The sequence below is a fragment of the Astatotilapia calliptera genome, chromosome 23, assembly GCF_964374335.1.
Source record: "Astatotilapia calliptera chromosome 23, fAstCal68.1, whole genome shotgun sequence".
NCBI classification, from domain to species: Eukaryota; Metazoa; Chordata; class Actinopteri; order Cichliformes; family Cichlidae; genus Astatotilapia; species Astatotilapia calliptera.
The window spans coordinates 26,142,542-26,169,745 of NC_137443.1; the positions used below are offsets into that span (position 1 = coordinate 26,142,542).

The following is a 27,204-nucleotide window of genomic DNA, read 5'->3' on the forward strand; positions in this document are numbered from 1 at the left end:
CAAAGAACCAAATTTAAATTGTATCTTTAGGTACTTTGTTACTAGCAGCCTGCCACAAAAACACATTATTTGTTCCCATATCTTTACTTGAATCTATGAAAAATACCAAAGATAACACCATTTTAGAGACAAAATATTGTATTTTTGCACTAACAAGGTGATTCGGAAAGAACTTGTCAGATATTATAATGGTGTACAGCTAGCTTTGAGAAAACTGGACAAGTTTCTACCATGCTATATAATCTGGAAAGAATTTGACTGGCAGTAGCTTCATCTTTCAGATCCCAAACTGTTAAAAGCAAACTGGGTGAATTATTCTCATTGCCCATCTTTTGTTTTCTAATAAAGTACGGATGTACTGTTTTTTTATTACATGTATTTGCTTGTGTGAGATTATGAAAAGGATGTAAAAGGCTTTACAGATGGCATTATGGTAAAAGGCCTGTATTTGTATAGTGCTTTACTTAGTCCCTATGGACCCCAAAGCGCTTTACACTGCATTCAGTCATCCACACATTCACACACTGGTGATGGCAGCTACATTGTAGCCACAGCTACCCTGGGTCGCATTGACAGAGGTGAGGCTGCCGGACACTGGTGCCACCGGGCCCTCTGACCACCACCAGCAGGCAATGGGTGAAGTGTCTTGCCCAAGGACACAACGACCAAGACTGTCAGAGCCGGGGCTCAAACCGGCAACCTTCCGATTACAAACTGCAACTCAGCCATGATCGCCACAATTGATTATATTACACATAAGTGAAAAACACACATTTGAAGTTCATTAGAATCACCTCAGCTGACTGAAGGTCATTTTTTTCTTTGCTGTGAGACAATATGCAGGACTTGAACCCTTTTTGCCACCATGGTGACTTCAAACGTGCCAGCCTGCTGGGGTGCAGCTGCAGAGTGGCCATCTCATGTCGCATCTTCTCCTCTCTAATCCCATAATCCCCTCCCCCCCCAAACGCCGATCGGATTAGAGGCTCCTGGATCAGAGTGGTGTATCCAACACACACACACACACACACACACACACACACACACACACACACACACACACACACACACACACCTACCTGATGGCCTACATATTTACTTCCTTCCCGTTTGGGATAATTGAGCAGTTGACAACAATAAACAGGCTTCCAAGCCGAACATGGCAGACTCTGGACTGAATAGAAGTGCAGTTGGGAGCAGCAGCACATCCATTGTAAGCTGTTTAGTCTCACAGTGATCCGTTAAATCGTATTTTTCTCAGAAAATCTGATGAAAGGAAGCACTGTCATCATCCCCAAGATCATATCTTCATTACTAAGTCCAAAAACGCTTTAAAAAAAAGCCTGATAGTGGAACATAAAGTGTTCTGGTTTAAAAATGTAGAACATTTCAGAGAAATTGTGGTTACTTTTTATTGCAATTTGAATTTTTAATTAGATAAAATAGGTGTAGAAACACAACGGATGCCTTGTATTGCAAGTGTGGAGCGTCTAATATATTTCGAATGAGTGCTGTTCAATTTGTTTGTACAAAATATCTGACACTAAATCACATATAAGGAGGTATTTTGGAGTTTCTAACAGACTTTGGCATCGTTGTACTTTATCATATTTATTTATCACCTGTGCAAGAACATTAATCTCCTAAGAGCAGAAATCCACTGTACCAGATTTAGGTACTAGCTAATTTCTATCTGCAGTCCCTGAGCAATCAAACAGGCGTCAGATTATTTATTAGTCCATTACTTTGTACTAAATCACCGCTCTCTATATCTGTGCATTGTACCTGTAGAGTTTACGAACTAAGTTTGCTAACCAGGGTTGCAAATTAAGTGATAATTTGCACTCCACTTGATTCGTATAACGTAGCTTCTTCTTTACACAGCAGTGGCCAAAATGCTAACAATGAACCTCCAAACGGGTAATAATAAACCAGTTGGTGACATCATGGTAAATAGACATTAATTTAAAGCTAAATCTCCCCTTAATTTTAATGCTTACATTGCCAGGTAAACCTCTATATATCAGAGTTATTTAGGGGGAGGATTGATATAATTGGTTTACTTCAACTAGAATAGTTTGCCAGAGCTCAAGGCTATAGATGAACAGATGGAGATGTCAGGCTGTTAAATTAAATTAAATGAAACGCTGGCTTTTTTTTCTTGAATACATTTATTAATTAAGCTACATTTTATGAAGTGTTGTTTCATTTTGCTTAGTAGGCTCCAGTCAGTTACTTAAGTCACGTAGTAACTTATTCTATGGCTCGAAGAACTCCAACTCCAAGCAGTCGAGTCATCCCACAACTCTTCAGAAAAAGGCACAAAATGATGCCAGGTTGTTTATTTAAATCTGTCCTGTTGATATTTTTTTCTTTCATCACTGGTCATTTGTTGTTTAGAAAATGATACATGGCTGGATTAACATACTTTGAGGACCGGGGGCAAAATGTTGCCACACAGGCCCCAGTCCCACCCCACTTAAAAGCACCGTGCACGTTCTACAATTTGTTTTGCATTTTTGGGAAACCTTTCCTTTTTACAAAGACAAATAAAAGCATATCATTTAAATAAACAAACTGATGAAGGATATGGGTTTAACTGATGTAAAAGAAAAGAATTTCTGTCGAACCCTGGCGGGGTCATCAGAGCCATTTTTAGCTCGTTAGTTAATTAACTGAATCAGGTCACACAGCTGGTGGAAGTCCTGCCGCAGTCTGGAGAAAAGCTTCGCCCTCCCCGGCCTGGTTTTCCCGTCTCAGTTCCAGACAAGGTTTCTGACCCCAGACAACTGTGTCAAAAAAAACAACCTCATGAAACTCACGTGGTTATTTCTCTAATGAGTGTTTTCTACCTTCTCGACCTTTAGCTATTCTCTAAATTCTTAGGTTTTTATTCAAACTTCCCTGAAAACATCAATATAATGAAACAGATCCCTGTACTGGGACAAGGCTGTATCTGATATAGTTCTGCTTTTGGGAAGCTTCAGAGCGTGGCACATTACGCTGCTGTGACTAAAATGGATGCAGCATTGTTGTGCTTTGCTTCTTTTGCATGAAATTTGATATATTTGAAGTTATGAGTTTATAGAATAGATTCAAAAACACTGTTCTCACACAGTTTTGATTAGATGGAGGTAAAATCTCTTTTCTGCTGGGGTTTTTCAGATTTACTTGTACTGGGGGATACATCTTCTGTAACTAATTTTCAATGATCCACAGAGCCCAAGGTTGCGTCATAAGGGAAAAACTCTTTCCAGCATGGGGGCAGGGATAGCTCAGTAGCTAAAGTGGTCGCCCCATGATCGGAAGGTCGGCAGTTCGAATCCACTTAACGGCTACCCTGAGGTACCCCTGAGAAAGGTACCGTCCCTACACACTGCTCCCCGGGCGCCTGCTTAGTGGGCTGCCCACTGCTTCACTGAGTGAATGGGTCAAATGCAGAGAAAAACAAGTAATTTCCCCATGGGGATCAATAAAGTATCCATTATTATTATTAAAAGCTGTACATATCCACTAGGGCTGCCACGATTTGTCGACTAGTCACGATTACTATCAAAATAGTCGACGACTGATTTAATAGTCGACGCGTTGTTTGAAGCTTTGTAAGATCACAAAAGACGCAGGAATGAGTAGTAGGATTTAAGAGTGTAATAACGGACTGAAACAGAAGATGGCAGCACTGCATGTACAAGGATGCCAGCTGCCGTTAAACCCCGAAGAAGAAGTTGTGTCCCAGAATTCATAGCGCAGCCCAGCTCAGTTTCCAACAATGGCGGCAGCTAGTTAGTTTTAATATTACTCTTATTACTCTTTCTGTGTCACAAAACAAACGTTTAACATATTTTCAGGCGAGAATGTAGCTGTGTAAACCTCAAATATCTGCTCAGTTTATCAGGACACCACATATTTTCAAAACTGCTCCGATGTTTTCAGAGACGTCTGTTACCCACTAGCTCGATAGCTAGCCGGGGGCAAGGCTCATTAGAGCCGTGAGAAAACCGGACTCCTGGCAAATCGTTTTCAAACCCACCGCTGTCTTTCGCTACTCAGGTTAAACATGATATATAAGTCACTTAGATAACTTAAAAATGTTATTGTTTGGCTTTTTTTTTTGTATTTTATTTGTTCCTGAGTAAATCGGTTTGGCTGAGATTAAAGTTATAGTTCTTACACAGCTGAATAGTCAAGCAGACAGCTGATTATCAGAAGTGTGAGATGCTCGAGAATATACTCCTGTGTCCTGTTATATTTTAGATAGCAAGGAGTTTATTAAACTTCACCGAAACAATCTGCAAATTTCATAAAAATTTAATAAACTATCATCTTGTCTTTATTTTTAGTTAGCACATACCTTACACACTTAAAGCTGTAAGCTAATGATAGTTATATAAGAGCAGATGCTGCTGGTGCAATAAGCTGTACGTTTTACTCCAATGGATGATGATCTGATTAGTCGACTAATCACAATAATCGTTTGTGGCAGCCCTAATATCCACCAAGACTGCATGCAGTGTTTGGTAAAATTTCATCTTGAAACCTTAAACTAAATTTGACTGACACAGACAAAGACAAGTGACATGTCAGTCACAAGGTGGGGTTTCCCTAAAGCATAGCCTGCCTTATTTTCTGTTTCACTCTGACGGTGTCACAATTTTCTAAATTAATGTGGTATATTGTAATTAGAAAGACTAGTGATATCACAACCTCTGCAGAAAAGTGTTTACCGAGTTCAAAAATCAAGCAAGAGGGGTCATTTTCTCATGGATGTTTAGTAATCCAAAGAGGGCAATAGAAGAAACACATGTTTATGGCACTTAAGCTTTTCTTAAGCAGCTGTGGCTACAATGTAGCTTGCCACACATTCACACACCAGTGTGTGAATGTGTGTTTGAATGGGTGCATGACTGAATGTAGTGTAAAGCGCTTTAGGGTCCATAGGGACTAAGTAAAGTGCTATACAAATACAAGCCATTTACCATTTTTATCATTTTATTGTAATGGGGTTATATCCATTTAAGTAGGTACCGTATTTCCCGGACTACAAAGCGCACCTGAATATTAGCCGCACAAGCTAAAATCAGGGGAAAATCCTGTTTTGTACATACATTAGCCGCACCTGACTAAAAGCCGCAGGTGTTTCAATGTTGACTTGTCATATGTAAGAGAATATGCACAAAGCGAATTGTCAGGAAAGAGATGGCTGTTTGGAGACATCACTTTTATTAATATTTTGAAAAACAAGTTATGGGTACATATTTGCATAACTTTTTAGGGTATATGTACAAGTAGCGGTAATTACAAGTACGAAACAGGTACTGTGCTTCATAAATGAGTAACAAATGTAGTACATAACAGTAACCTACAGCACACCAGAAAAATAGATTCAGACTACCTTTTAGGCTCAGGTGCAGTGACATGGCTTCAACAAGAAGAAAAGTCAGTCATTCACCACCATCTTTCTCTTCTTCCTGCGCACTAAAACCACCAAAGTCCTCTTCTCCAGTGTCGGAAACGAACAGGCTCAGGATGGCTTCGTCATCCACTCTCCGCTTCTCTCCTTCGTTGTCACTTTCAAAACCAAAGATAATCCTCATTGTCATTGTCAGTGTCGGAGTCGAACACCCTCTGAAGGGCCGTGGCGGTGTCCTCCTCTTCATCATGCAGCAGTCCAGCCCTTCGAAATCCGTTGGTGACCGTGGATGTTTTCACACTTTTCCACGCTGTCAGATTCCACCGGTGGAGTTGGGCATAACTTGCTTTTCGCAAGTTTATCGCCTCTCATCATCCACGACTCCAGCTGAACGCGTAGCGCTACTTTGAAGTTTGTTTTTCGCGCTACTTCGTATGGCACTACGTTGCCTGGCGGACGGACATGTGACCAACATACCACTCTTGAACCCCGATCCTTCCGCCAGGCAACGTAGTGCCGTACAACAGCGGAACAAACAAAACAAATCGTCTTACGATATGACAACAATCATGGAAAATCCATAGAAAAGCCGCACCTGACTAAAAGCTGCAGGGTTCAAAGCTTGTGCAAAAAGTAGCGGCTTATAGCCCGACAATTACGGTATTTAGCCTGCAGAGACTAGATTTTTAAATCTTAATATAAAATGAGTAACAGTAGGATGGACATTAGGTAAGGCTGCACTTTTTGCAGCAATCTCGTATAGAAAACTATTCTGCGCATATATAAAACAGGTCTGCAGCTCCGAACCGTAGTAAAGGGACCTCTGGCTAATACGTCGGGTTCTGTGTCGGGCTCGTAGCTGAAAAATAGCTTTACTTTGTTGTCTGGGTCAACTTTGCTAGCGAGAGACAGCGAGAGAGGCGTTGAAAGACCGTTTCAACAGAACTTATTGTTTCAGAGGAAAACACGAACACGGTGTGCAGTCAAGTCTTAATAGCTTACTTACAGCTGGGCTCGTCAGGCACTCTCTGTGGCTGCAGTGGTTATTTTTATAATCTGCTCAGTGACAGCTCTTACTTTTCAACTCTACTTTTTCTCCCTCCCTCCATTCTCCCTGCAGCACAGACTACACTGCCCATGAGGCTACATTCTGTAGGGCTATGCCTGTAACACTCTGCCTATTGCCTTCATATTAGATAATTTTTTGAACAATAATTTTTTTAAATATTTCGTCACGTCATTATGCAGGCCGCAAGTAGGGGTGACATGGGCCACGAGATTGAGATACAGACATTTGAGCCTCTTAATGCGTGTTTTGTTTGGGTTTCCTCCAGCGTGGATACCCAAAATAGAGAGACCATAGCCTAAGATATGAAACAGGAAAGTACCGCAGTGTAATCCATTTATTTCAACAAAGTAACTGTATTCTGAATACCACCTTTTTAAAAGGTTACTGTAACGGTACGGTGGCACGGTGGTTAGCACTGTTGCCGCACAGAAAGAAGGTCCTGAGTTCAATTCCAACATCAGGCCGGGGTCTTTCTGTGTGTAGTTTGCATGTTCTCCCCGTGTTTGCGTGGGTTCCCTCCGGGTACTCCGGCTTCCTCCCACTGTCCAAAGACATGCAGCTTGTGGGGATAGGTTAATTGGATAATCCAAATTGTCACTAGGTATGAATGTGAGTGCAAATGGTTGTCTGTCCCTGTGTGTTGGCCCTGCGACAGACTGGCGACCTGTCCAGGGTGTACCCTGCCTCTCGCCCTATGACAGCTGGGATAGGCTCCAGCGCCCCCCGCAACCCTGAAAAGGATAAGCGGGAGCGAATGGATGGATGGATGGATGTAACGGAATACAGTTACTCATATTTTGTATTTTAAATACGTAGGTGTATACTGATTGGTTCCCTTTCTCTGCTCCACATTAGCTTTAGATGCTCAAGTTGTTCGGCGCTTAGAGCTTAATTCACTCTTTTGCCTTGAATCTATGTAGAGCCTATGATGTACCCTATGCAAGAGTCCAGCAATTATCTGCAATTTCTCCACAATAACACACATTTAGTGGGGTTTCACTCTTCAGTTGATCCACTTTCACCCACTCAGTGAAATCAATGGTGGCAGAAGGAGTAGTGGCAATGGGCTGCCTCAGTGTGATGGGTAGTTACATTTCTGAGGGGGTTCACATCAGGTTACGGCACAGGGTTTCAGATGGTTTTGCAGCTTTGATGTACCTAGAGTTAACTTTATTCAAAAGGATGTATCCACAATGTTGGAAATGAAATCTAGGGCATAAACATAAGCTGTGAATCTGGAGGTAGAGTTCGTCATCTACTAACCTTGCAGTAAGGTGGGCTGAAGAGTCATTGGGCAAGATACTGAACCCATAATTGCCAAAGATGCATCTTTTTGAGCGTGGGTGTGTGCAGGATAGTAAATATGCATGTGTGAGTGGAGGATGAGTGCATGTCAAAGTGAAAAAAGCACTATGAGTACTTGAGTAACAATCCATTTACTGTCACCAGGGGACAGTATCAAAATATGTGAAACAACCATGTGGGCTCTAACTGTGTCACAATAGAGAAGGAACTTATTTGTAGTGAAAATTGTCCACTGCTGTCCAGAACTCTGCTTATTACCCTGCTTTGTAGGATCTAGTTTTTTGTTTGTTTGTTTTTTACCCTCTTTTTTGCTTACTTTACTTTACTTTACTTTACTTTACTTTACTTTACTTTTACTTACTTTTCATGGGCACGTTTGCTGTTTTCCCTTTGCTGGTCAAGCCACAGACAGTAGCAGTTTTTGATTTGGGCGAGATGGGCGGTTGCCCAGGGCGGCATCGTGCGGGGGGTGGCATCACGGGCATTGGCAAAAAATAAAAATTAAAAATAAAAATTGTTCGTACTCATGCATTTTGGGGATGGCCGATCGGTTTTCTATCGCCCATTTGCTGGGAGTAAGGGCGCCCTCCGTTTGCGAGGTGCGCCTGCTGCTTGCGGTGCAGGGAGGAGAGGGCGGGGCAGCGGGGGATTCACTGGCTGGCTGGAGCAGCATCTAATAACCAACTCGCAAATAAAACAAAATAAAAACAAACCAACAAACATGAAAACACCAGACATGATACAGACTTATAATTTGCACCAATGTTTTTTTCGAAATTCTATAAAGTGAGCGCGAGAGCCCTCGGTGCACCTGCTTGCTGCTGAAGTCAAAGTAAACTTTAGCGTCATCTCCGCTACATACAGTCCAGTATTTAGAGAGATGAGACGATGAGGCTCCAGTTACAGCAGTGCAAGTAAACAAACAATAAATATAAGAAGAGTAAGACAATAAATATACACTTTAGGACTCGGGGTAAAGGGATCAATAACAATTTAAAATTTACAATTTACAGTTTGATAATTTAAAGTCTTGTTGTAAATCCAAGCCCATTATGTATTCATAATTTGAATCCTGGGTTGGTTCGATCCCAGATTATGGAAATATGGGATTGCTACTGGTTGCAGAATCTTTTCTACAGTCAATAGTGAAAACTTCTGTTTACGTTTGTCACTTGGCTATGATAGTAAACAGTAGACACTGATGTAGCTTACTGAATCTTTTGGACTGTGTTCAGCACAATATTAATTAGTCAGTGTCAATTGTTGATTTGTCCTGTTCTCATTGTATGACGAATTATGATGGCTGTTTGGTAGCTGTTTGCATAGTATGCATACTCTCTCTCTCTTCGTGTGTGTGTGTGTGTGTGTGTGTGTGTGTGTGTGTGTGTGTGTGTGTGTGTGTGTGTGTGTGTGATAGATATCAATCCCGGTCCATAAATCCTGCATTATAAACACATTGGTTTTCCCTTTTCAAATTTGGAGGTCAAACAGTCGAAAATTTTTCTGTTTAACAATTTCTATTTTTGTTTATCAGAGTATATCACTGGCAGGATGTAGTAAACCGGATCAAAAGCATAACCTTTCAATTCTGGGTTAAGTTTGGAAGAACTAAAAGAGAGAATTGGATGAACTTTAACTTTCAGTTTTGCTGAATTTTTAAGAAAGATGGATCATGTCAAGTGATGGTAGTCAGTCAACTGAATTTCTTTTAGTTTCTTGAAGATAGTTGATGAGAAGCTGATGGGAAGTCTCATGTATTTAAACTCTAGCCCAGGGCTCCCTGTCAAGTTTTGTAACCGGATGAGTGAAAAGTCTTCAAGAACCTGAAAAGTTTGGAGCTGAGGGGTAATTTGAACTGTGTTGGTAGATAAGCAAATAAGAAGCCACAGGGAACTTCCTTAAAAGACATAAAACACAAACAGCTTAATGAGATCGGAGTTTAATCAGTCTGAGGTGGAATCTCCGCTGTCATTCTAATGAATATAAACCTGCATTGTCTGTTTCCTTTTCGTGCCCTCTCAGTGCAGATATCTGCGGAGTGACAACGACCACATGCAGCTAATCTTCCCTCCTCCGCGCACACACAAAAACAGCTCCTGACAACCACAACAACATATGGTGAGCGCTAAGCTGCCGTTGGGTCACAACAGCAGAGCTCGAAACTCTGAGAGCGGCGCATACGTCGCTGCCCCGGGTTCTCTGCGGCCGTCAGAGGGGATTACCAAGGAGCTGCACTTCATCGAGCTGAGACTTCTAAGTCAATACAATGACTGACACAATGCAAAGAAGTAATCCTGTTTTTGGAAGGTTTGCGGGTGCTCTTACGTGGCTGGTTTGAAAAATAGGAGGCTTAAGAAACTGTATATTGCAACCTTTGAAGGAAAGACAGTTTAAGCAGTTTGAGGTCAAAGCCAAAACTTTGTCTGGAATAAGTTTGAAGTTCAATGAATCTCTTCATGTTTCCAGCAGCTGAGCACATTTTGACTGAATAGAGAGAAAGCAACAATTTCACCCTTTGGAGAAGCTGGAAACAGTGAATGCTGGCTGAGTGACCACAGGGACCTCCCCCAGCTTTATTTTCATGTCCATGCAACAACGGACAGAAATGACGCTGTCCTGATCCCCTGTAGTAAAAACTGTGTTGCCAGTGTAAATATAGCTATATACAGCTAAATAATATATTCATAGGTACAGAAACAATTTTGTGCTAAAAGAACAAGAAAAAAGAAGGAAAAGAAAAGAAAGAAAATGCACCGAGTGATTTGGTCCACTGCCTGTTATCCCCTAACTTCTTTACAAATGATGTTTGTTAATAATGGCTTCTTGACAGCCATCCGTCCCACTGAGACCATTTCAGATGAGACTTCAGCGAACAGCAGACGGATCAACTTAAGGTCCAAATGCATCTCTCAGGTCGTGTGTCAGAGAGCTCGATCCCAGACTATGGAAATATGGGATTGCTACTGGTTGCAGAATCTCATCTCGATATTTGATGAAGTCTTTTGCCCAAAACTCAAGCCACTGTGCAGTTTCATTTTACTGTGTACCTTTAATCCGTGTGGTTATTTATATTTCTTGGACAGTAGTCGGGTGGAGCACACAGCATTTACTTGTATATGTACAATGGCAGTAAAGAGCTATTCTATTCTATTCTGTCTGCACTGAGATTGTCTCCAGTGATGGCAAGCATTGGTTTTCCAGTGAGGGAGATGTGGCAAACACCATCATACTGCCTCCACCAAAAGCTTTCCGCATCTTTACTGCACTTTGACCCTACGATCTAACTGCTGTAGGCAGAAGTTCCTCCACATGTTCAGGTTCCAGCATATGTGTTGCAGATGCCAGTGCCACTGGGCCTGACAATGAATAGCAGTCATAACATTCTTAAGGGCCCTCAAATGTAGAAACATTATAAACATGAAGTATGACCAACTACACCTGTGCAACATGCATGTTTGCTGACAGTCTTCATATAAGGGATACAGAAGTGTCCATTGCAATTAAGCACAAACATATGTTAGGAGATTTTTGTACTTTGCAAGCTACTGTTTGAGGATGCAGAAAAGTGCTTCTTTTCACACTTCTATATCTATGTTTTGTGGTGGTAAGTCGTGCCAACAAACATGTAATAGTAGAAGTAGAATAAAGAGTGTTAAGTGATCTAAAAAAGATGTATTTGTGATAGATTGTAGAGTGACTTTTAGTGTCTGTTAAGTCAGCATGTAGAAGAACAGCCGGCGTTTTAAAACTGTTAATGTTAAACACTTCTCATCATATCCAGGAGGAGATTTGTTCATCGTGTTTTTATCCGAAGATACTTTGACTCGAGTTTCGCTCAGAGTAGCTTACAGCAGATGCCGTGTGACTGACAGGCGGGTTAATCAAGTTGTTTTTAATCTTGCTGAAAATCTCTCCGGCCTTTTCCTATTATCATAATGAGCTCTCGTGTTTGTCTCAAGTCCTCACTGCGGCAGCTGTTAGAGCGTTCACATTGGCGCAGCGAGGGATGGAATGCACTTCCTGTCGCTGAAAGGCCACAGGGTCAATCTGGGGAAAACAGTTGCTGCTGCAGGCTGCTAATCAAATTTTAATTTCAGCTTCAAATCAGTGAATCTGACAGCGTTTTTGGCTGGTTGCAGTGAGTTTGTATTTAAAGTCTTCAGGTTTGTTACATTGAGAAGATCTGCCGGTAACAGTGTACAGGTGAGAAAATATAACATGACTTAAACCTGCCACAACAATGACAAACACCATTTGTCAATCAGGTGCTGCAGTTTGAATGTTTTATCCAAGTGTTCGAGATTTCTGTTTAAATGAGGTGCAGAAAGCCGATGTGTGCCAATGTGAATTCACATAAATGGTCGCAAATAACCATTAAAGACATACTTTAACTCAAATGATCCTCTTTATCGTACATTTTTATCTGTTTTGATGTGAAACGAGTCCTCAGTTACCCACACTAGCATAAAAACTAATTAATCCACCTTGCTGAAAACCTGCAGATGGTGTGAGTGCACAGAAGGAATCGACCCTATAAACGTGCTTCTCTCAGCTCAGTGAAGCTAAGACATTCAAGAAGGGGCTTTTTTTAATAAGGCTGGAAAGTTATTAGCAATATGGCACAATTAATTTAGGTGTTTTGACTCAAAGTGGAACATTAAACTTTGCTCCAATGGAACAAGGAAATTAGAAATAAGGAAATTAGCTCCTGTATTGATTTCTTTGTGCTTTTTACTGAGGCTTAGACCCAGTGGTTCAAGTAACCTGAGGGCTACGACTGCAGAAAACGGGGTATGTGGACATGTACCTTACCCGGTTGATCTGATATCCTCGTGTTGGTGTTGTTCCCAGATCATCATACTAAATGTTGTTCCAGGATCAACATTGCAAGTGACCAATCAGAATGTTGTGACGTCATACTTTTGCGACTTCGGGAAAAACCGGCGTAAAACCAAAAACTGTACTAAAGCTGCGTGAAACCGCCTCTGTCCGCCGATCAACAGACCCTGACCCTGACCCTAACCCTAACCGTAACCCTTTAATAAACAGTAAGCAGAATTGATATTGTCCTTGCAACATTGGAATTTCATAAATGCACGAATGGCTTGGCGCACAAAGGAATAACGTCACAACAATGTGATTGGTCACTTGCAATGTTGAACCTGGAACAACATTTTCATGATGGTCTGGGAACAACACCAACACGAGGATATCAGATCATCCTACCTTACCCAGTTACTTTGCTAGTGTCCATTTGGACCTTTCCCTTCAGGACTCCTTTAACTCTTGGCAAAGAATCAACAGGTATTGTTCATGTTGACATGACAGCCTCACACACTTGTTGCAGATTTGTCTGCTGAACATCTATGATGTGAATCTCCTGTTCCACCAAATCCCAAATGTGCTGTGTTGGATTAAGTTCTAGTGACTGAGGAGGCCATTTGAGTACAGTGAACTCAGTGTCATGTTCAAGAAACCAATCATAATCACTGATTATTGACTGTTGACTGTAACCTGTGCTGTTTAAGTGCAGCCCCAGTGGCCTAATGGTTAGGGCACTGTCCTTCTGAGTCAGGGATTGTGGGTTCGAGTCCCACCTGGGGTGTCCCAATGCATTACAGCCACCATCTGTTAGATCTTTTAGATAGCCACTTGTAATTGCAGGTTAAGAGTTTAAATTTCAGCTTGTCCAGCTAGCTTTAAAGCACTGCTCCAGTATGTGAGGAGTTCGCACAGGTCTAGAATCTGGTTGGTGACAAATGTGTTTTCAGGTGCTGGTTGTGAAAGTAGTTGTAGAAAGTTGCTTGCTGTGGATATTTGAAACTAGTTACAAAGAAACATATAGTGCTGCACCAAAAACATCCTTGCAAGTGATTCAGTCACTAGCAGAGTGGGTCACAGTTGACTGTAGTTTCTACAGAAAGCACCAAGTTTTTGCAAACTCTTACCGATCACTTGCTAAACAATTGTGAAGCTATGATGGAGGCAAACAAAACCAGAAATGGAAACCATTCACCTTCAGTTTAAAAGCTGCAGCTTTTCAAATGTGTTGGTTTCAATGGTAAGGCAAAACTTTTACTTTGAAGTGTAGAATGACATCAGTTTCAGTCAAACATTGCTATACCACCATTTGTCACTCTGTGATCCTATAATTTAATATTGGCATTTAGATGTCTTCAGACCAGGACTGTTATCAAATAGAGGTTGGAGCAGATTGGACAATGTTTTTTCGTGTCACATCAAAACACTGATGATGTGAATCTCCTGTTCCACCAAATCCCAAATGTGCTGTGTTGGATTAAGTTCTAGTGACTGAGGAGGCCATTTGAGTACAGTGAACTCAGTGTCATGTTCAAGAAACCAATCATAATCACTGATTATTGACTGTTGACTGTAACCTGTGCTGTTTAAGTGCAGCCCCAGTGGCCTAATGGTTAGGGCACTGTCCTTCTGAGTCAGGGATTGTGGGTTCGAGTCCCACCTGGGGTGTCCCAATGCATTACAGCCACCATCTGTTAGATCTTTTAGATAGCCACTTGTAATTGCAGGTTAAGAGTTTAAATTTCAGCTTGTCCAGCTAGCTTTAAAGCACTGCTCCAGTATGTGAGGAGTTCGCACAGGTCTAGAATCTGGTTGGTGACAAATGTGTTTTCAGGTGCTGGTTGTGAAAGTAGTTGTAGAAAGTTGCTTGCTGTGGATATTTGAAACTAGTTACAAAGAAACATATAGTGCTGCACCAAAAACATCCTTGCAAGTGATTCAGTCACTAGCAGAGTGGGTCACAGTTGACTGTAGTTTCTACAGAAAGCACCAAGTTTTTGCAAACTCTTACCGATCACTTGCTAAACAATTGTGAAGCTATGATGGAGGCAAACAAAACCAGAAATGGAAACCATTCACCTTCAGTTTAAAAGCTGCAGCTTTTCAAATGTGTTGGTTTCAATGGTAAGGCAAAACTTTTACTTTGAAGTGTAGAATGACATCAGTTTCAGTCAAACATTGCTATACCACCATTTGTCACTCTGTGATCCTATAATTTAATATTGGCATTTAGATGTCTTCAGACCAGGACTGTTATCAAATAGAGGTTGGAGCAGATTGGACAATGTTTTTTCGTGTCACATCAAAACACTGATGATGTGAATCTCCTGTTCCACCAAATCCCAAATGTGCTGTGTTGGATTAAGTTCTAGTGACTGAGGAGGCCATTTGAGTACAGTGAACTCAGTGTCATGTTCAAGAAACCAATCATAATCACTGATTATTGACTGTTGACTGTAACCTGCGCTGTTTAAGTACAGCCCCAGTGGCCTAATGGTTAGGGCACTGGCCTTCTGAGTCAGGGATTGTGGGTTCGAGTCCCACCTGGGGTGATTTCAAATATGGTCAAAAACAGGCTTAGACCATGATCCAGTGGCAAATGGAGTCACTCTCTCCTAGAATAGCCAGCTTTCTGTTCTTGTTGGAATGGAAATTGTTCACATATATACTCACTGTACATGCTAATACCTGCTTGGGTACCATTTAGGCTTCAAATCTCCCTTAATTTCACCAAATCCTAAAGGTACTCTATTGGATTTAGAGCTGGTGACTGCGGAGGCCGTTTGAGTACAGTGAACTCTGAGCTTTGTGACATGGTGTGTTACCAGAAGATGGTACACTGTGGTCATAAAGGGATGAACATGGTCAGCAAAAACACTCAGGTAGACTATGCTGTTTAAATGATGCTCAGTTGGTGTTAAGGCCCCAAAAGCAGGCAAAGAAAACACCTTCTACACCACTGCACTGCCAGCACCAGCCTGAGTTGTTACACATACTAGACAGAGCATGTGGAAATAGTACACATGACACACGCGATTTGTTTGGTGCCGTTTTGGTCTGCATAGCATATTAAGCTGGATAACTGAAGCCTGTATTTACAGGATTTGATTTAATTTATTTTTTTTGCTCATTTTTTCAAAGGAAATGCCCATGTGATTACCAAGCTTGATTATTTTTTCAGACCCAAATAAACAGATCTGACCAATCAGATCAAAGCATTTGTACCTCAAAATGTGCACCAGCTTAAATATACAATGATATGGAAATAGTAAAATATTACTACATTACCTCAGACACACAGATAGATGCATCTCTGAAATGATTTCTCTGCCTCCTCAGATGTGATTCCAACTCTGCCAACACACGTCAAACTGCCCCACTGACATCCTGAAAATCGATCACGATAAAGCTTCAACACCGGGATCAAATCAAATTTTCCCTGCTCCTGGTTTCTACTGAGAATTGGATGAACCAGAATCTCAGTTTCTTTTCTTTTTGTTTAGAAACATCAGGATAAGCTAATCATCGCTTGATTTTGTCTTCATTTTGTTCATTGTGCGTCTTTGAGAGGGAATTTTCAACAAAAACACACCACGTGTGTGTGTTAGTCCCCATAGGGAAATAGTTCCTTTGCATTTAACCCATTCACCCAGTGGGCAGCCACCAATACAGCGCCCGGGGAGCAGTGTGTAGGGACAGTACCTTGCTCAGGGGCACCTCAGAGTAGCCGTTCAGTGGAGTCGAACCCCCAACCTTCGATCATGGGGCCACCACTCTACCTACTGAGCTATCCCTGCCCACCACGTTAGATGTGCACCTACAGTACACGGCAAGTTTGAATCCGTGCTGGCCTGAAATGGTAACACAGCCATAGGTGGGAGGGTCTCAAACCAATGTACTCCTACTGTTGGTGCCAAGCCAGGATAAAAGGGAAGGGTTGTGTCAGGAACCGCAGCCGGTGTAAAAATCTTTGCCATGATTGAATTGCTAAATTGCCAAGAATTTCCATACCAGATGCGGGATAGGGTGAGATGGAGTCAGACTCATAAAGGGGCCATCCAAAAGAAGAAGTAGAGGAAGAGTTGAATTAAACAGTTCAATGTAAGAGTTGGCACCTAATTTTAAAATGAGTGCAGATGATCACATTCAAACTACAGCAATGTTGATGAACGTGATCTCTTTGATGGGCCTTTGGATAAAATATCAGATAAACACAGTTGAGAAACGTTCTCTGTGAGGAGATCCTTCCTATTCGAACACACTGCTATCCCACTTTGTTCTACGCAATGGGATTCAAACCAGCAACCTTGACAGTGTGAGTGCCATCAGTTAATTAGCTATAACTCCTAGATTCAGACTCATAAATCATGTCATGCTGCTCGCTCTGCCCGAGTATGCGGCGTTTGGCCCAGAGGTGAAACAGCCATTTAACCTTTATATTGAGCTTTAATTCTCACTTGGCCTTCCCGTCGTTTTCTGTGGTTCACCAGCTTAGCCAATTAAATGAGATTTACACCAGTCCAAACTCATGCTTTAACACACAAACACAAACTTCTGATGAAATTAAAGCCAAGTTCTGACAGTTATGCTCAAAGTCATCGACCTCGTAAAGCGCTACGTCTCGCTTCCTTGACGGCTTCATCAATCATGGCTGATAATTGTGATTGATGGGGGAGGAGCTCGGGCAAATGAAGGCCAGAAAACATTTAGCCAAGTGCAGCCGGGAGGAGTGAGATTAATGGTGATAAAAGTGACTGAGCGAGGGTGAAGGTGCACCGCGCGGCATTTTAACACCAGTAAATCATTGGTACATTAATGCAGAGATGTCGGTGTAAGTACTGTAAACAAACAAGCAGCCTGTCGGCCTCTGCTGCCCCTGCTTTCCATCTTTTTCTGGGCTGGATTCAAAGGGAAACCTGTTGGTTATTTTCAGAGCAATAAACATAACAAAGAATAATGTTGCTCAGGAACATGCACAGCTGGATGTTTAAGACTTTCTACTATTAAAAAATAAATAAGGATCCTTTAGAGCAAATGTCTCTTTTTCTAATTATGTTTTAGTTGCTCATGATTGCAAAAAGAAGTGATTCAAACAGGAGATGTTAACAAGAAGTTAGTAAATGAAATTATTTAATGTCCAAATTTGTGGCAACCTGTGTGCTCATTACTGGGAGGTTTAAAAGGATTAATTTGATAATATTGGTTAATTAGAGAAAAAAAACATGACATCATGATTATTTGTTTCTGTAGATCTTTTAGTTTTCTTCAGAGAAATAACAACAGTGAATAACTTTTAAATATTCCAGAATCATCCATTAGGATCCAGACTCATAAAAATGTAACTGTAACATAACTTTATATCAACACTCACAGATGTTTAATTAGGTGCACCTTGGTAGTATCAGGTTGGACCCCCTCTTTCCGTCAGATCTGCTTTAATTCTTCATGACACAGATTCAACTAGTGCTGGAAACATTCCTCAGAGATTTTGGTCGATGCTGATGTGACAACATCACACAAATGTTGCAGATTTGTCGGCTGCACATCCATCTGTTCCACCAAATCCTAGAGGTGCTCTATTGGATTGAGATCTGGTGACTGTGGAGGCCATTTGAGTACAGTGAACTCTTTGCCATGTTGAAGAAACCAGTTTGAGATGACATGGTGAGTTATCCTGCTGCAAGCAGCCATCAGATAATGCCATCAGATATTGGTACACTGTGGTCATAAAGGAATGGACATGGCCGGTGAAAACAGAGAACTGCTCAAACGCAGCCTCAGTGGCCTAATGGATAAGGCACTGGCCTTCTAAGCCAGGGATTGTGGGTTCGAGTCCCACCTGGGGTGTCCCAATGCATTACAGCCACTATCTGTTAGATCTTTTAGATAGCCACTTGTAATTGCAGGTTAAGAGTTTAAATTTCAGCTTGTCCAGCTAGCTTTAAAGCACTGCTCCAGTATGTGAGGAGTTCGCACAGGTCTAGAATCTGGTTGGTGACAAATGTGTTTTCAGGTGCTGGTTTTGAAAGTAGTTGTAGAAAGTTGCTTGCTGTGGATATTTGAAACTAGTTACAAAGAAACATATAGTGCTGCACCAAAAACATCCTTGCAAGTGATTCGGTCACTAGCAGAGTGGGTCACAGTTGACTGTAGTTTCTACAGAAAGCACCAAGTTTTTGCAAACTCTTACCGATCACTTGCTAAACAATTGTGAAGCTATGATGGAGGCAAACAAAACCAGAAATGGAAACCATTCGCCTTCAGTTTAAAAGCTGCAGCTTTTCAAATGTGTTGGTTTCAATGGTAAGGCAAAACTTTTACTTTGAAGTGTAGAATGACATCAGTTTCAGTCAAACATTGCTATACCACCATTTGTCACTCTGTGATCCTATAATTTAATATTGGCATTTAGATGTCTTCAGACCAGGACTGTTATCAAATAGAGGTTGGAGCAGATTGGACAATGTTTTTTCGTGTCACATCAAAACACTGAAGTTGGCTTTGGCACCACCATCGTGTTGTTCAATGAAAACTCAAACTTTCAGAATACTTTGGTCACCCAGACTAAATGAGATGTTTTGATGATGGCATGAATTACAATAGAACTTGAAGAGAAGAACTTAGCAAAAAACGGATTAAATCCAAAGTGCCAGTACCACTGACAAATATGTATTAAATTTTGGTATCACCAACATAAGTAAGCAGCTTTTTTTTTTTAAACTGACACCATCTAAACAATTTGTTCAAATTAATCCAGTTAATTAATAAAGTTTGCAGAAGTCGTAAGAGTTCATTTAACTCACAGTTTTAATGTGGTTCAGGAACTTTTGAGTGTTTATTAGCTCCTTCTTGGCTTCTTTTGTGATTAGTTTGTGCCCTTTCTGCAGTCACGTTGTTAAAGTCAGCTCTTCTACTGCATCAAACTCCCACTGCTGAGTCACCAACTGACAGCTTTCAAGTCGGACTGTCACTGGGATTTAAACCATGTTCGTACTAATCCGGGTAATCCATGAATCTTCTTCTCTCTGTTTTGACCCTCCGCCTCTTTCATAACAGCATCTCTTTCCACTTTTTAAGTTCATAAATCTGAAAAGGGATGGTTTGACAGGCAATTTAGCTCTTCTGGGGTAACAGGGAGATGCTTGTAGACACTCATTCATATCATTGAGAAAAACAATTGTACCATATTTTAGTGTTTTGTTTTTGTTCTTTTTACTGTAAATGATTTTAAATACTGTTTTCATTGTTCCGTGATATTGTTAGTGAGGAACATGTTGCAAAATTTCCTCAACTACAAATGAATTAATTTTAGTCTGGACCACTACAGTCAACATTCATTCCTATTAATGGGTTGCAAAGTGGCTTGCAGAGGCAGCAGCAATCATGGGGAGACTAAAGCAGCCTAAATAACCAGTCTTAAATTAGACCTGCACATTGGATGTGTAGAAGGGTGTCAGTGGAGCTTTCAGATAAGATGATCTGCCACGACTGTCTTGAGCTGGACTTCACAGCCTGACTGAACTAACATTGTAGTGTGAGAGCAGATGTTGATTACATGATGATCTCACGCACAGAAGCTCTGGCTCCGAGCACAGAAGCCACACCCACTTAGTGTTCCAACCTTTAGAGATGCAACCAATCAGAAGAAAGTTGGCTTCAGGGACGTGTGGGTTTGTAGGGGGAGGAGCTACAATGACTTTAAATAGACAGTAGATGACTGATGACTGAGGGTAAAGGCCCAGTATAAGATTTTTTTAAAAGGGTCATTTTAAACTGTGAACCATCCAAACCTGCTCTAGCATACGATTTGATCCCAAGTGACTTGAATACCTTTGTCACTCTTCCAAGGTAGAAGCATTATTTCATGTGAACATTAAATTTCATGACCTTTATCAACTTCTCGGACTTTGTCAGGGTAGCTCATGGTTTGGAAAACTTTCTCGGCATATGCTGAGCAGCGTTCAAATCAGGTGCCAACATGTAAATCAACATCCACGGGGCCTCTTGTCCTTAATGCATCCGTGGCATTTTAACGTAGTCAGTGATATTTACAGAAACAAGTTCAAACATCTGCTGCGGACGCGTACAAACAGGATTTTAATGCCAGCTGTGATTTATACCTGCACAATATCAACAGAATTAAAATGTCACAGGTGCTGAAACCAACAGAGGTCACTGACGTACGTTCCTGTCTCACGTTCAGCTGGAAACTATCAGGTACTGAAGCCTTCAAATCACATTTACTTTCTGTGCAGTTTGAACGGCTGAATTGATCTAAAATTAACTGACTCATAAGCTTGGCTGACTCAGATTAATTCCCACCTTACACTAATGGAGTAAAGAACTGTGTGGTTATGAACATAAATTATGGATTACAATTAGGAGCTCATCACTCCCCCATTAACTCTTTTATCTTTACTTCTTCCCAGCCTCTTAAACTCTCAAGTGATACAGTTGGAAAGCTTTGGTTGCCATGGGAAGCCTGTGGACAGAGAGGGTTGTGGGTAATTGGTGTTGAACTCAAGTGGACACCGCTGAGGTTTCGGAGATAATGAGTTTACAAAGGAGGCCCCACAGAGAGGAGATGTGAGCGGGTCCAGCTCTATAGTGCTGATTTACATTACCGAGGTGGACTCTCTGGCCGAGCTCTGATTGATCGCAGAGTGAGCCCCACATGAGATTTAGCCCCCAGCTGTAAAGTGTCTGCTTTTGCACTGAGGTAAGCGCCTCAGACCGCAGAGGAGCACACAGTCGAAGACAAATATTACCTTTTAAAAAGAAATGCAATCAGTTATATCCATGCAGTCCTTACTCTCTGTGACGAGATTCAGTCCCATGTGTCTTTAAGATTAGATTACAAAAATAAATGGATTTATTGGAACTTGTTAGGAACATGTAGTACTGGCAAAGGAAAAAGAAAGTAGGAAATACGTCTAGTGTAAGTGCATGTACTTATAAAGTTATGGCCTTTCTGAGCTAAAGTGGTAGGACATGTAAAGGTTGATTTAGTGTCCAAATAATCAGCAGCACCTAATGAATTGATTAAAATGAAAGACAGGAACAGTTTTTATCCTTGAAACATTGAAAAGGTTGTTTATAAAGCATAAATAGCACCTCACCAGTCTGAGCCACAGTCTGTGTAAACCTCATCACACACGGACTCTATTCAGACCTATTTAAACTTTAAAATATCAAAATAGACACATTTTCTTCGGTTTTACAGAAATCTGCTAGTGTTATTTTGTCGGTCAGCTGATATGAAGAAAGGTGTTTCTTGAGCCCAAACAACTTTAGCAAGCCTTTCTTACAGCCTCTTAACCTTTAAATGAAACAAACAGGAATTAATCTGAATCTTCACTCGACTGCAGGAACATTGATAAATCTGTCAAACAAATACTTAAACATAGCTCTCTCTTATAAATGGGCATTTACAAGGTTATTCTATCTATTTACAGGGGATGCTTCAAAATGAATGGTGAGCTTTAGCTTGAACTGAGCAAGCTGCAAATGATCTGACACATTCAATAACAGCCATCCCTCATTTTCATTTTCCGAGATGAATCTGCATCTCTTGAAGCTGCTGCCAAAGGAGTATGCATCCATTTATGTGGGAAAAACATCATTACCCTCTGTTGCTCATGTTGCATCTTGACTGAGTGTCCTTGAGCGAAAATCCAAATCCCTTCCTGCTCGCTCTCTTTGTAAGTTCCTCTGCATAACAGCACCACAAAATGTGAAACGTGGTTGATGCAGAGGATCTAGGGAGAGAAATGGTAATCATTTACTAACCAGGGATTTGTGGATTTAAAGATTCAAAGGCTTCCCTTTCAACGTGGCATCATTTCATCATGTTGACAGAGTGGGTTTTGTCTGTATTTAAAATTGCAGATGGAGCTTTCAGTTTGCAATTGGATCAAAAGCAGGAGCACTTAAAAAAACTGAAAAACAATAGATATTTGTGGGGGGAGGAGGGGTTTCCAAATCTGGGTAGTGTCCAAACCTCAAAGGGATTGTTGAAATGCTTTATGGTTTGCTTAAATGCAAATTTACTACTGAGGAATTATTAGTAAATCCTGAAAAATGCTGCCTAAGGACAGAAGAAGCTACATCCACATTTCAGGTGTGTATTTGTGTGTTTGCCTGAAGATACAGGCCTTTAATCCACGGCCTTTCCACAGCTTCAACGGAGGAAATGATGAATAAGTAATTTCCTGTGAACAGGTTGTGCAGCCTCAAGTGTGGAGTCATCGTAAACGGACAGCTGGAAGCAAGAGAAACAGAAATGGGTTGTGAAAAAGAAGAAAGGAAGGGAACGTAATAGAACGAAGACAGCCGGAAGATGAATTATCTTGATGTCTCTGCAAAAAGTTTTATACAGCTGTAAAGAATTCCAGTGCATTTACAAGGCATCTGTTTGCATAGATAATAGAGTTTACTTTGTCTTTATTGTACCATGTGTCTACTATCGCCTCCTCTCAGGAATAATTAAACAACTTCTACAAACTAAACAAGGAAGCTTAACTGACCTCCAGACCTTATTTTTTCAAATGGCAATAGTTAACTTTATCATGAAGGGAAATTAGTTGGGATTGAATATTTCATATAAAAACTGTGAATTTTGCAGACCAATCTATCAACCAAGATCTCCTCCAAGAGATGTTGAGTCTTTTCCATTCAGAGATCTGAGTATAATTGTAGGGAGCACAGAGATCTGCACAATATGAGGAAACCCAGCCAACACACAGTGGAGAGCTAAGAGAGGAAGTGAGGAACACAAAGACGTGACTCCGGCCACGAGCTAAAACGTAGCTAAAACGTAGCTAAAATGTAGCTAATGTGCAAGTTCAAAAAAGAAAACCAGTAATCAGTCATCTGCCTGTTTTTCTGTTCTCTTCCTCACTACCTTTTCCTCACGCTGTCAATCTCAATACTGTCATCATAACTCTAGTCCAACTATCTTCTTGCCTGCCTTCTTTGGACAAATCAGCCTCCACTTTGCATCGTTTAAATCTGTGGTCTCTCTCCCTTTCAGACTCTCCTTTGTGCAACCCACCTCCTCCCCATCTCCACCTCACAGACACCTCAGTCAGAGCTACATCTTTAGTGTCTAGATTCTGGGGGGGCTGTCCTAAATCCTATCTGGTTCCATTTAGCTAAAAAGGGTCATCAGAGTCTAATCACCAAATACCAAATACATTAATTTCTCTATCTTATTCTCAAGGAATAAGACTGGATATTTCAATGTCCATGATGGAAAGTCACAAATTCATTAGTTTTGTACCAAAATGACCTGCAGTGCAAAAGCACTAAGATTAAATTTTTTTATAACAACTGATAAACCCTGCTTATTAACTACCTAAATAACAAATAAACATCCACCGCAGACTGTTTTGTGGTTTTATGTTTATTATGTAGTTTATTCGCGCACCGGGAACTGTTGAGTCATATTAGTGAACCGACACAAAGTGAGTCCAGACACTCCATTTACATTTAACCAAACCACAAGACTTCGTTACAATAACCAAAGCAGTGCTTGCTGCCTAAAACAGAAGCAGGAGCTTGGTTCTGTGAGCCCTCCATCGACCCCGACCACCAAGTCCAATGCAGTTCATAGATGTTGAACTTAGCAATTATGTAATTGCGTAAAGGAAATGCAAAAAAAATATTTTAGCTGGATGTCCATTAAAGAGAGCTAAAGTCGTGGAACAACATCTTGCATGTACTCTTTTCCACGAGCTTCTGTAGCTTGATTTAATCACTAATTCAGTGATTGTTATTTGTCATGCTGTGGGAAAAGTAAGCCTGTGTCCAGGGGTTTTCCACAGTCCATTCATTTTCATGACCATATATGCGCTTATTCATTCATAAAATTAGCTAGGTATATTTCCCTATGATTCTAATGTTGTAGTATTTTTTCATCCATCAGAGTATGAATGAATTTGAATGTTAGATAGGAAGCATGTAGAAAAAAAAGTGCTGGCTTGAATGTATAAAGTGCTTTGAGTGCTCAGAGTAGGAAAGAACCAGCTATATAAGAACCAGTCCATTTTACATTTTAAAAATTTTCAGTAATTAAAAAAAAAACTATTTTTCTATATTTATACATACAGAATTACAACATCTCTGACTATTTGGGAACACAACTAATCTTAAGAGAAGCTCTGCTGCCTTTTCTTTTTCTACTTTAAGCTCCTGCTTACTACATTTTTTCCAGGCATTCCTGTTTTTGCATGTGGCATGTGAAAAAACCAAATTCCTGGTGTTCCTTCCCATAACCAACCTGGCTGACAAGCAAACGCTCAGTTATTCTGATGCAAAGTGAGCCATGCTGATAGTGAAGCTCCTCGATAAAGCCATGAATAGAAGCCTCCTTTTCACGTCCCACAGTTCCCATTCAACCCACATGAATAGACGCGTCCAATCCAGCCTCGGTCTCTAATAAGTGCTGAACTACAGGGCAGCAACGGCTGCTCTGAGCGTGTCGTGTCCAGAAAACATTTACCTCTTCATGCAACTCCCAGCGTTCAGGGCCAGATTTCTCAGGGGTCGTCTCCTGTGTGGGAAAAAACCCCTCAGTGTTTAATTTTTGCCTTTAATGTTCTTGAAATGTGCAAAACAAACTGCGCTTTTAAAATTCCATTAAATAATATCTTGCACTGCAATCAGCAACCTTTGCAGAAAAACATGAGGTGCTTTTACTGCCTCCCAAGACAGAAAATAATCTTCAAGAGAAATATTTACCCTGCTGCAATATATTTATACAAATTAAACGATAGACATCAGCAGACCTCATGGTTGCCTGTTGTTTTTTGTTTTGCTTTTTATTTTTGCTGAGGAGTTTTACCTTTATCTATATTTAACATCCCTGCTGGAAAAATTTGCTTCTAGTCATGACTACAATGATTGCAAAGGTAGATTATCCATCCACCCACCCATCCATCCATCCATCCATCCATCCATCCATCTATTCTTATCCAGTTCAGGGTCACGGATCCTCTAGTGCAAGGGTGGGGAACTCCAGGCCTCAAGAGCTGGTATCCTGCAGGATTTAGATCAGGAGTGGGCAACTCCAGGCCTCGAGGGCCGGTGTCCCTGCAGGTTTTAGATGTGTCCTTGAACCAACACAGCTGATTTAAATGGCTAAATTACCTCCTCAACGGCTGTGTCCCAATTCAGGGTCTGCAGCCTTAAAGGCCGCATTTTAAGGCCGATTACGTCACCGCGACGCGACGAAGGCTGTCCCAATTCGAAGGCTGCTCGAAATGCGGCCCTCAAATGCGTCCTTAATTCCCCTGAATTTTAAGAACGTGGCGGTGTAGACTTCATGGCCCAACATATCCCAGAATGCATAGCGCGGCGGTGGGTGTGGATAATTTTGCCGAAAAAAAAACGGCGGATGAGGGGCGCCCGAAGAGTAAACTTTAAATACTGAATATTATGTCACTTATTTATGTGCAAATGTTTAATAACGAAGAACATTAAAACATTACTGTTGGCCACATGTCGGCAAAGTTATGTGACATTAGTGACGTTTGTACTAACTTGGTTTTAAAGCCTTTACTTTAAAATATACGCCGTTCAATAGCTGAGCTTAATCTTACAGAGAATGATCAAAGCTCATGTAGAAAGAAACCAACAAATGAACAAAAGATTTTCTCCTTCATTTCTGTCAAACAAAGCTGTATGACACGTTTCCAGCTGTTAGTATCATGGTTGCTAGGCAACCTTTGCAGCGCAACGGAGGCTAGACCGTCCCATTTCACAAGCCTCGCACTTCCAGCCTTAGCGGTCTTTAAGTACGCGGCCCTTGAGGATCGTTGAGGCTGCGTACTTTAAGGCTGAAGACCCTGAATTGGGATACAGCCAACATGTCTTGAGGTTCTCCAGAGGCCTGGTAATGAACTAATCATTTGATTCAGGTGTGTTGACCCATGGTTATATGTAAAACCTGCAGGAAACTGGCCCTTGAGACCTGGAGTTCCCCAGAGCATCTCCCAGTTTTCACAGGGTGAGAAGCGACATATACCTTGGGCAGGTCAAAAGTCTATCACAGGGCTAAAACAGAGAGACAGAAAATCATTAAGATCTACAACCAATTTAAAATCACCATTTGACCTAACGTGAATGGTTTGGATGATAGCAGGAAGCCGCAGTACCCGGAGAGAACCCAGATAGACACAGGGAGAACACAGAATTCCACACAGAAAGGTCCCAGTCTGTATTCAAACCCAGATTACAGCGTTTTATTGGTAGAGGCTTCTACTTAAGTGAAGCAAATTACTATCATTTATTTTTTAAAGTTTTTCTACTGTAATTTTTCCCCAGGAAAATACTGTAAAAATCTCATGATGTTGTTTTTATTTTTACAGTATTTTTACAGTAATAGTGCAATTTTCCTCTATATAACCAGTAATTTGTGTAGTTTCTTTTGTGAAGAAAAATACCTCATCATATCTAAGAGATGACTGCCAATTGCACGAAACACTTCTAGTTAGCTGAAATCCTACAATGCATTGGTAAATTTGACATTTACACTATAGTACATTTGATCTAATTAGCTGATGTGGGCTCCCAGAATAAATTGCTGTTAAAAGAACTT

General features: G+C 41.0%; 4 non-coding genes across 4 annotated transcripts; all 4 read left to right on the top strand.

Annotated features, from left to right (window-relative positions):
* The first annotated feature begins 13,316 nt into the window (after window positions 1-13,316).
* Window positions 13,317-13,389, top strand: trnar-ucu (transfer RNA arginine (anticodon UCU)). Its single transcript has one exon. It is a non-coding gene; the product is annotated as a tRNA-Arg (tRNA).
* Window positions 13,390-14,200: 811 nt separating this feature from the next.
* On the top strand, window positions 14,201-14,273 carry trnar-ucu (transfer RNA arginine (anticodon UCU)). Its single transcript has one exon. It is a non-coding gene; the product is annotated as a tRNA-Arg (tRNA).
* An 811-nt stretch (window positions 14,274-15,084) lies between these two features.
* trnar-ucu (transfer RNA arginine (anticodon UCU)) lies at window positions 15,085-15,157 on the top strand. The gene has a single exon. It is a non-coding gene; the product is annotated as a tRNA-Arg (tRNA).
* Window positions 15,158-18,379: 3,222 nt separating this feature from the next.
* trnar-ucu (transfer RNA arginine (anticodon UCU)) lies at window positions 18,380-18,452 on the top strand. Its single transcript has one exon. It is a non-coding gene; the product is annotated as a tRNA-Arg (tRNA).
* Window positions 18,453-27,204: the final 8,752 nt, after the last annotated feature.